The following is an 11,355-nucleotide window of genomic DNA, read 5'->3' on the forward strand; positions in this document are numbered from 1 at the left end:
TTTTTCAGTTTTTTCACAATATTGACCTATGGACTTGGCATTTACGACTTCTAGTACGCTTTTAGGTCTATTGATCATTTCGCAACTGTAAACAGACCAATGTGGAAACATTTGCATGCACCAGAAGCCAGCGACACATGTATCTAAGGAGTCAATTCAATGCGCACATTGCTTCTGTTCAGTGTCACTGAATGCAGGAGCCCCGTTGCGGGGCTTATCCTTACCTGCCCCCGACTGACTGCAATGTGCACAGCTGGCCATTTGTGGACCAAGTGGAATGAATGAATGAGGCTGAACGTGATAGGCCACCACGTTCTGTTTCGTGTCAGGTTGCACACGTGATGCCTTTACGCTCGCACTGTTTTTACACGGCCAGTTGAGTTTCCATGGTGAGGGGGGCAGGGCGGAAAAACATTCCAAAGTAGTTCACTTGCTGTGTTAAGAATGTTGCACCTTCTTTAAAAGCCTCACAGCAGGTGAAGTTGTGTAGTTATATTCCGTCACACGTCCTTCAGCGCACAGCCCGAACGGGAGGAAAATGGCATGCCAGGTGGTCTGTGTCCACTGGTATTTTCACGCTTATGCTGAGGTGGTTGTTCAAGTTGGTGACTGTGACGGTGAGAGAGCAAATAAGGACTCGCAGTCGCTGCATCTCTCCCTCTCTCTCTCTCTGGGGGGTGGGATCTCTGGTTGGAGTCCAGACAAAGATTTAACGGCTGGAGCCAATGAGTCATAGTCCTCCTCCCCGGAAAAACGTGAGCACATGTGAGACAAAAACCCACCCATCTTCTGTCTCTCCTTTCGGCTTTGCACAATTGAAAATCATAATTGATGTAAACAGAATGTTTCTTCCATCTCTCTCCCTCTCAGTTCCTGTCTGTATTTGACAACCAGGAGAACATTAACAAAACCTTGTGGGTTCTGAACTGAGCCAAAGACGCCACCCAGATGGATTGCCGACTGGGTACAAACCGGTCTGGTTTTAAATTCAAACCAAGTCTTCTTCTATTGCGGCCAGTAGTGGCATGTTTGGGCTAATTTATAAGGTCTTGTTGTGACTGTTTCTTGTTCACAACAAGGACTATAACTATAAAGTTTAAATAATGAATCTAATTCTATGTGATTCGAGAAGTCCACACCACAAAAATATAATTCAGAGAGGTATAGCCGTAGCGGTATAGCAATAGCAAGCTAGCTTTGAAAGTGTGAGATTCCACCCTCCTCCAAAGTTACGGCCTCCTTCAAAACATCAGAGATTGCAAAGCATCATGAGTACAAGAGACCGAGTTTAACTACCTCATGTATCAAAGTACATAACATTATAATAATAATGAACGTTAACAACTTAAAGAGCACTGACCTGTACCACCTGACTGCTGCAGATTAATTTTGGTGCTGATAGTGTTGCCTTTGAAAAACATGCACCGCTCCGAGAAAAACATCACGTCAACTCCTCCAAATTATAGTAGTTATGGTGTGAACGTAGGATTAGCTGGATGTTTTGGTTCAGGAGGAACTGTAAAAGGTGGCTGCTGTTTCGGCTGTGGTGCTTGTGACTGACGTCTGTCTAACTCTTAGTATGAAACGCGTTGATGACGTGATGTCTTTGAGGGCAGATGCGCTGAGGTATGAAAATATATATGCTGACAGACAGGTAGGACAACGTATCATTGCATTTGGTCCGAATCCAATGATTGGACAAACATCTTATGGTCTATACCCCTTTTAAAGACAATATATATATATATATATATATATATATATATATATATATATATATATATATATATATATATATATATATATATATATATATATATATACTAGGGGTGCAACGGTTCTTGACTTATCACGCATCTATGAAATTCTATGTTGAAAATTACAACATCTATGAAATTCTATGTTGAAAATTACAACATGTAAAACATAAGACAGAGCTTCGGCTAATGTATGTTTCTGCCGATGGCTACACATTCTGGCTTCCCAATACGTTACAACAGCGATGATAAAAAAAAACCACATGGACGAAACAGTGACTTTTTGTAAACTTTGTTCAATAGGAGTGCCGTATTCTCTGATAGGACCGATCATTTACGGCATCATCGCGTGTTGGTAGCGTGTGAACGCAGGTCAGATCTGAACAACACGTTGCTATCTGTGTTTACTAAACTCATTTAAACTTTGCAAGTTTAAACATTCAATCGCAAGAAGACGCAACTCGCACGCACACTGTGAGAACATTCGTGTGTGCACTCGGAAAGACGCGCTTCAGACAGCACGCAAATATAGAGTTCTCTTTTAAGGCTTGCGCTTGAATGGACAAATTCACACACAGATTTTGTCAAAGTGGTTGTCTTGGCGATTATCATCGTAAACATAGGTTATGTCTTAAGTCAATGTAAACAGTCAAGAAAGACAACGCATGTGTATCATTTTGGATCAATGCATTATGTCCAAAAGTGACAGCAGCCTAATATTCCTGCTGTCTATGTTTTTAAGGTTAATAAAGCAACAAAATACAAGGAAATCAATCACTGCTCTTGACTGAATAGCTTTTTTAAGTTTAATAATTCATATTTGATCTAATTTATGTGGTGAATAATTATGAATAATTATGTACAATCTTATTTTACATTTGGATTACTTTATTCAATTTCTGTACCTGAAAACTACTGTTAGACACCTAAATAACCTGAAAAGCATTTTTTTTGCTTTGCTCTATTGTATTTATTCGTGCTATTGCTTATAGTTAGATTATTTGTTCTTATTTTCTTTATTTTTATTGGACAGTAGTCGTTTTCCCCTGAACATAGCACATACAGAAAAATACCGAAACCGTGAACCTAAAACCATGATAAAAACCGTTACACCTCTAATATATACATATAAATACATTTAGACCACTTGACTAAAGCCTAGTTCACACTGCCCGATTTTTGCCCCGAAATTTTTTTGCTTGTGCACGAGAGTGATAATCACGCAGTGTGAATAATCAGACGCGATCAGAGAGAATCACAGGTTGTGCTTTTATGTCATTGCAAGAGCGGAAGTGCAAGCAAGGCCATAGGTGTGGTTCAGCTGTGTCGATTGTATTTGAAGTGTTAAAGCTAGAGGCAAGGAATGATAATCATATTTAACAACATCATCCCTTTTAGTTGAAAGGAAGGTGTGTTTTAAACTCTAAAAGTGCTGCTAAAAACAGCTGCAGTGACCTTCCCTTTTGGGCTAGAGACAGCAATCATGATATGCTATTGGCTGACATAATCTTTACACTCTCATTCATCCCTTTGTTGGTACACAGTGCAGTCGCTTGAACATTCTTTACCCGTTTACATGTCCAAAACACCCCGCAGAGCATCACTTGAAAGGATAGAGAGCAAACAACTGGATGCTATTTGCAAAGGGGGTTTTCTCAGAGTGCTCAGCCTGTCCACTTTACAATGTGTAATACTATGAGAACATTTAGTCCTATACGCTGAACCTGATGATCACAGGCTAAGCAAAATGACACAGCAGTTAAGTTTGCAACTTGTGGGAATAAGTCCAAAAAAAGAAAGCCTGAATCATCAGCTATTATTCCTATTCTCTTAGTCATTTCTCTACCACAGTTAGGTAATCTGTTTCTCTGGAATATTTATTGAAGACATGTTCTAGTTTCCAGTCGACCTTATCAAAATATACTTAGTCTGTATACATAGAAAGAAACAAACGTGTGGTATACACGAGATTACAGTGTAAGTGGGAGATAATTATTGGTTTATTGCATTTAATCATAGACCATGAAGAGCTACATTCACCTCAAGATAATGAAAGCTTCTATGAGAAACATATTACAAATGTTACATACTGAAGTAATCACAGAAAAACGTATCATGCGAAACATTTCCGATCCTTAAACTAATCTTCAGAATTAAAGTAAATAATAAATTGTTGTGCTTAACTACAATTAAGCGCTTGTATTATTAAAAGTCCATTATTAAGTCTCATTAACATTACATATTTTTCTCTTTACTTTAATCTAGGCTATAAAAATGTTTTGTCTAATTTTATTACATGCATTAAAAGTAATGAAAATATGGTGAGAAAAAGTCAATACCTAAATGTGTTGTGGTAATGAGAGAAAACTTAATTATAATAAAGGGCCCTATTTTAATGACCTGAGCGCATGGCATTTAGGGCGTGCCTGAATCTACTTTTGCTAGCTTAACGATGGAAAAAATGGTCTGCGCACCAATCATATTGTCCAAAAGGGTTGTACCTAGTCTCTTAATGAGTCATGGGTGTGTTTTAAGTGTAACGTGCAACAAACCAATCAGAGTCTCATCTCCCATTCCCTTTAAAAGCCAGTTGAGCTTGCACCATGGCGGATTCTTACATGGCAGAATTTGTGAGTAGAAAGACTGAACGCTTCTCCAGAGAGGCATCATTTTATTTTTACTATTTAAAAAATTTTGTGTGCTGCTGCACATCCTTGTGTGTGTACAACGCATATAGGCGCATATTGCTAACACGCTCTTTAAATAACACAAAAAACAACGTGGTGCTGGACCTGAAAATGAAAACTGCGTTGAGTTAAAACTAGCCAAAAGCACTTGCATCACGCCTGCCGTTCCATAAAATTAACTATCCAAAAATAATTGTCTTCAGGTTCATGCAATATGAATATATTATATTTAAATATAGGATAATTCTTATTTTATTTCCTATTTAATTTGATTTATTTTATGAAATAAAACCTTTTATGTTTTTATGCAATTCACCTTAGAATACATCTCACATACTCATAGTCATGAACAGCTACATCCTTCACTTCCTGAATCATAGTCATTTCAAAATGCTGTCATGGAGGGACTGCTTTCACACTTTGGCAATTACAGGGTCCCTTGAACACTCAAGCATGTTCTAGCACTTTTGTATTGGTCTCTCTGCCACACAGAAGGCATTGATGCTCTGCCCGTCGTCCGTGTGGCTGGACTACGATGAGTCACAGGTGAAAATTGGCTTGGTGATTTAGAAGCACTGTCTGACAGACCCTGATGAGTCACTGGGATGGAGGGTTGCGGGGGAATGCTGGATTTCACACTGACTTTCTTTATCTCATTCATAAAAATAGAGAGAGAAAAACACTAGGGTGCCCACATTAACCCAACCCTGAATGTCACCTTCACAGGTAGCTAGAAATGAATCTCTGCCCTCACTCTACAGAAAAGTGTGACTTTATGGATAACTACACGAGAGAACATGAATCTCCCATCAAACAGATCTAGGTTACATCTCACCCCAAAGCATCTAAGAAAACATATTATATTTCTGCTTATATTTTTGCATTATAACATTATTTTCATGATTGCTCTCAGATCACCCACCTCCCAAAATTCTCAAATTTGTTTTAAATTGTGACTTGGACATCTTGTTTCACTATATTTAGCTATGTGGCTTTGTAGATGCATTGCACATTTTCCATAGTGACCTCTCACCTCATTTGCTTGAGGGATCTTGGAAAATAACACTTAAATGTGAACTTTAAATATTATAAATGTGGAATGTTTTTCAATTGTTCATTTGAAGTAACATAATGTCCCTTTATAACAAGCAAAAGTATGTTTAAACTGCATTGCCACAGTGTGAAGGACTATACCCTAAAAAAAAAGTTTATTGTTTACCCAAAAATGTTAACGCTTCCCATTTACTTTGAATGGGTGACATCATCCGTTGCCGAACTGAATTGTGGGTTCCGTCGCGGCGCTTCACTCGCGTTGCAAGCGGCAGAAGTTGAAGAATTCTCAACTTTTCAAGCGCCAGCGCAGGCGTCATCCAATCAGATCGCCGTATGCAAATATCCTACAGCAGACGCTAGCCAATTGCGTTCATTACTGCTCCGTGAACCATCCAGACCATAGACCGTTAAAAATCCAGACAGCTCCTGGACCACTACGTGATATTCTTCCCGCTGTCGGCTCTTTTTCGGGATTTAATGTACTTAACAGCTTCGTGCACCTGTGCAGTGCGCTGACAACAACTACACGGGCAATCGCACTCGCACATACAACCAAAAAAGGCGCTTTTTTGTGTTGTATTTTGGTCCAAGCGGCAAGTTAATGTGATTGGCTGTTGTCACTATGACGATCGCGTCAGCACCCAGCTTCAGCCACGCCCTCCGTCAAGCGTTAACGCCTACGCCCCTTGTGAATGCGGCGTAATGATTCTACGAGAGCAAAAAAAACCCCAAAAAACATTCTTGGACAACATGCACAAAGAGCACAGCTGTGGCTCATGACGACACATAGATATCTTAAGACACAAAACGATCAGTTTGTGTGAGAAATCGAGCGGTATTTATATAATTTTTTACCTCAAATACAATGCTATATCCATAACGCCGCATTCACACGGGGCGTAGGCGTTAACGCTTCCCATTTACTTTGAATGGGTGACATCATCCGTTGCCGAACTGAATTGTGGGTTCCGTCGCGGCGCTTCACTCGCGTTGCAAGCGGCAGAAGTTGAAGAATTCTCAACTTTTCAAGCGCCAGCGCAGGCGTCATCCAATCAGATCGCCGTATGCAAATATCCTACAGCAGACGCTAGCCAATTGCGTTCATTACTGCTCCGTGAACCATCCAGAACGTTAAAAATCCAGACGCAGCTCCTTGACCACTACGTGATATTCTTCCCGCTGCGCTTTTTCAGGATTTAATGTACTTAACAGCTTCGTGCACCTGTGCAGTGCGCTGACAACAACTACACGGGCAATCGCACTCGCACATACAACCAAATCGGCATCCATTTGTCTCACAGACTAGCTGTCATAAAAAGGCGCTTTTTTGTGTTGTGTTTTGGTCCAAGCGGCAAGTTAATGTGATTGGCTGTTGTCACTATGACGATCACGTCAGCACCCAGCTTCAGCCACGCCCTCCGTCAAGCGTTAACGCCTACGCCCCGTGTGAATGCGGCGCAATCATGTGAATGAACACCTCCCCCTCACTGTCTCATTTCTGTCAATAGGGAGATGTGAGGGAAGATGTTTCGGCCTAGACTTTTTACTGCGCCGAGCCGAAGTACTCTCAGAAGTGCTATTCCGCCATACATTATAGTTCTCCTTTTTAATCCGATTAGTAACGCGCCACGTTTTATTTTGTCACCATACTTGATCGTTCAACTATTCGTGTAACTGTATTATAATAGGGAAAAGATGGAGGTGTTTGGTACTTCTAACTTTATCTCTGTTTGGTTCCATAGTGAATGAACTAGGCTTAGTGAGCTAAGCTAAATGCTATCAGATCGTCACCGCGCGTCAGAGAGATTAAGTGTACACACTGAGACGAGAGAGGTATGTATCAACTCGTTTAAGTTAAGGGAATAACATAGTTTAATATGAAAAGGCAGTGAAGTATCCCTTTAACTAAGGACCGGGACATTTCAGCATAGCGTTTGAGCGAGTCGCCTGTCTATTGCGTCATATCTGTGTTACCCTCGGTTTTATTCTGCAGAAGCGCTTTTCACTTAGCAGTGTGAACAAGTCACAGCAGCATCGAGCGAACACACAGAGTAATGTCATAACATCATTTTAAACACACTTAAATGTATCTAATATGATAAACAGAGCTGCTTTACCTTATAATCTTGCCCGGAAAAAGCGGAAGTGTGCGCGCCAAGCGACTGTGTCCCATCCCGTCATAATAAAAGTCCCGGTACTCGCGAGCTGTGTATTTGTTTAACAATCTTTCCAGCGGCCGTGCTCAGCTCCACAACACTCAGTCCTGCTCTGCTTCACACTACAGTAACGTTAATAACTGCATCCATGAACATGATTTCTGCCCGTGTCCTATTTTCCACCGGCTGTGAGGTGAAGACACCATGTCCCAAGATACTGCGCTCAAACTTGCCTTCATCAGACTGCGCCTTTGTTTAGAATAGGCGCCCTCCAGTGGACGGAAAGTTGCATAGTGCACCTTTAATACATGTATTTAGCAGGGATGCATTAAATTGATCAAGTGACATTATATACATTTGTAATGTTGCAAAAGCTTTATATTTCAGATAAATGCCGTTCTTCTGTTCATCAAAGAATCCTATTCATCAAAGAATGAATTGTTTCAACATTGAAAGTAATCATAAATGTTTCTTGAGCAGTGAATTATAATATTAGAATTATTTCTGAAGGATCATGTGACACTGAAGACTGGAGTAATGATGCTCAAAATTCAACTTTGCATCACAGAAATAAATTACATTTTAAAATATATTCAAATAGAAAACAATAATATTTCATAATATAACTGCTTTTTTGTATTTCTATTAACATAAATGCAGCCTTGGTTAGCAGAAGAGACTTCTTTAAAAACATTACAAAATCGTACCGTTCTACAAATTTTGACCGGTAGTGTACGTTCAGCCAACAAGCTACACTGAGTTAGATGAACTTTGTAAAATAAACACATATTTTTAAGTTGATTACTCAAAAAAATTATGTCACTCGAACTACCAAAGTTACTAGCCCGGGAACCAATTATTGTTATATATTTCAGTTCAAATTAACAGCTATCATATCACATGCTATAATAACTTTAAAAAAAAAACATATTTAATGAACAAGTAAGATATTTAGTCATTGCTTTTAGAGTCCATAGTGTTTACCTTCATGTATCTACTCTTCAGCACAATGGTAACCACAAAAACTTCAACATTACAGAACCTCAACCTCTTTTAAATGTCAAACGTAACAGCATTAAACACTAACAGTGTATTTCCTTCACTAAAAACGAATAAATTAACATTTAATTTCAGCATTTATATGCAAAACATGCTGAGAACTAGAAATTCACTGCCCAATTTCTGAAGTCACCAAGACAATTTCATTAAAGGGTTAGTTAGTTAGTTCACCCAAAAAATGAAAATTAGCCCATGATTTACTCATCCTCAAGCCATCAGGTGTATACGACTTTCAGATGAATGCAATTGGAGTGATATTAAAAATGTCCTGGCTCTTCCAAACTTTATAATGGCAGTGACTGTTGGGTCATTTTTGAAGTCCATAAAAGTGCATCTATCTATCATATAACTGCTCCACATGGCTCCAGGGTGTTAATAAAGGCCTTCTGAAGTGAAGTGGCGTGTTTGTGTAAGAAAAATATCAATTTTTATACACTAAAATGTGGGCCAATTTAGTCTCATGCAAGTAATATTGAAATAATACACTTATACACAAGTATACTACTAGTACATTATATTAGTATACAAACTTTTTTAATAATCTTGTTTTTATTACATTTTAGTATACTTATTTTTGTAAGGGTAAATTAAGTGTGGTAATACTCCTTTGAGTATGGCCAGCAAAGATGACTAATCCTTAATGGCCATATCTGCTTTGTGTTTCATGTGTTACACACTGAGCAAGAACTCTGTGTGTGTAAACGTGAGTGATGGCAGATTAGTACACAGCCTGTGGCCCACATTACAAGCAATCATAAAACATGTTCAGCCCACAGCTTCACAGAAATAACGTGCAAGTAAGTGAAATCATGTTGAAGGGTAAAAGAACATGACACTCCGAATAGAGTTTTGAGGTCAGCAACAGGCCGATTCTAAATCTAACAGGATTATTCCAGACAGAGACATTGTTCGGGGTGGAAATCCATGTGCTGTGTTTATTGATTATGTAACTAAGTCAGTTATAACAGGATTTGAGATTTTCTGCTCTTCTGCTTTTACTCCTTCTATTTATTATATGCTCTTTTACTTTGGGCACTTTTCTGTCCCAGGTGTTAATTTTTCGTTTTTGTTACATTATAAATGGAAACTTTGAAATGCCTTGAATTCCTTTAGATTTTATTGTTTTACCCTTGTAAGACCCAGACAATCTTAAACTAATAAACACAAACAATTTCTAGATTTATTAAAATATTTACAATTATTTCAACATTATGACTTTATCGTATTACATCAGTATTTTACACATATTATGACTATCAGCTGTGGATTTATTTACTGCATCATCTCACGAGAAAACATTTCATTTTTGGCGAATTGGTGGTGAATTTGTATGCATTTAAACTATTCAATTATGAATTTAAAAAAAAGTAAGCATCCACCCTTAAACCTAATTGTAGGAATTCATACAAAACCGGCACCTCGTAAAATACTGTGAGATCGGATTACTAGATACACAAATATGCTGTTCACACAAGCAACGTTCTGTCTTTTTTTAAGGTTAGAGACCATTCACGTATTAGTACCAAAATAAGTTACATTTTACTTAGTGACAGGCGTAAGGAGATGATCACACAAAATGTGGTTTCGCTCTTAAAAACACGAGACGCATATAAGTTCCTATAGTAGCCAACTGCAGTTATATGCAATAGTACATGCAGAGCCCAAGAGCTAATAAATGATAAAGAAGGCAGGGTCTCGAGCACGAGGCATGGCCGAAAGGACCCACAGCACATGACCCTTATTTATTCAACGGTTATTAATATTAAAGACACTTGCATAACTAATAGATCTGACCATAGAATGACCAGGTGGTATGATGCTGCTGAATTGGTGATCAGGCTCATAATGTGCTTCGGTTTGTGTGGCGCCCCAGATGGTGAGATTGGGTCTTTTCAGACAGCGCTGGCCAGATGTACCCGGGTGATTAAGTGGTTTTTCATGTCAGCTCGGCTCTTAAAAGAGATCATTCATAGTTGTCTTATACCGATCTGTTAAAGTTATGTCGAAATTGCGTGTGACGTGTCCGTCACCCACACAGCTAAAATAAAAAAAAGTGCTGTTCTAGCTGCATTTAGTGGGCACGGGTTGCATGTGCTCAGCAAGAAGTGAAACCCAGCATGCTTTCAGGAAGCCTGTGCTGTGACTTTAAAGGGCTGGACGTCCTGCCCATTTTGTTCTGTTTTTGTGTGTGTGTGTGGGTGTGTGTGTGTTCTCGTAAGACTCCACACAGTCACATGTGCTCGGAGAGAGAGCTCTTGGCTCATTTTTCCACAGACAGTTCACATGCAGGCAGGGCACTGAAACTCTGGCAACGAATCACAGTTGAATCTTTAATGGCTTTGTGCGCGCATGTGTGTGTTTGTGTGTGCGTAAACGTCTGAACAGCTGCCAGCACAGCCCTAGCGGCAGTAGGCTCTCTCTCTCCACAGGGCTGAATGCTACATGTGACTGGGGGTGTATTTTAACTGGATTATGTAAGTGCTCTGGCCGAGTCTATGCACAGTGCATGGATAAAGATGGCTGTACATGATTCAGAGGCGTGCATGCTCTCTTACCGGTGTTCATTTCCAAACAGATTAAGTGATTCCTGCACAGAACTGTCGGTTACGACAGACTTCGGCCCTTGCGTTTGTACACCTGTCC

Source organism: Pseudorasbora parva, chromosome 25 (assembly GCF_024679245.1).
Source record: "Pseudorasbora parva isolate DD20220531a chromosome 25, ASM2467924v1, whole genome shotgun sequence".
Classification (NCBI taxonomy): domain Eukaryota; kingdom Metazoa; phylum Chordata; class Actinopteri; order Cypriniformes; family Gobionidae; genus Pseudorasbora; species Pseudorasbora parva.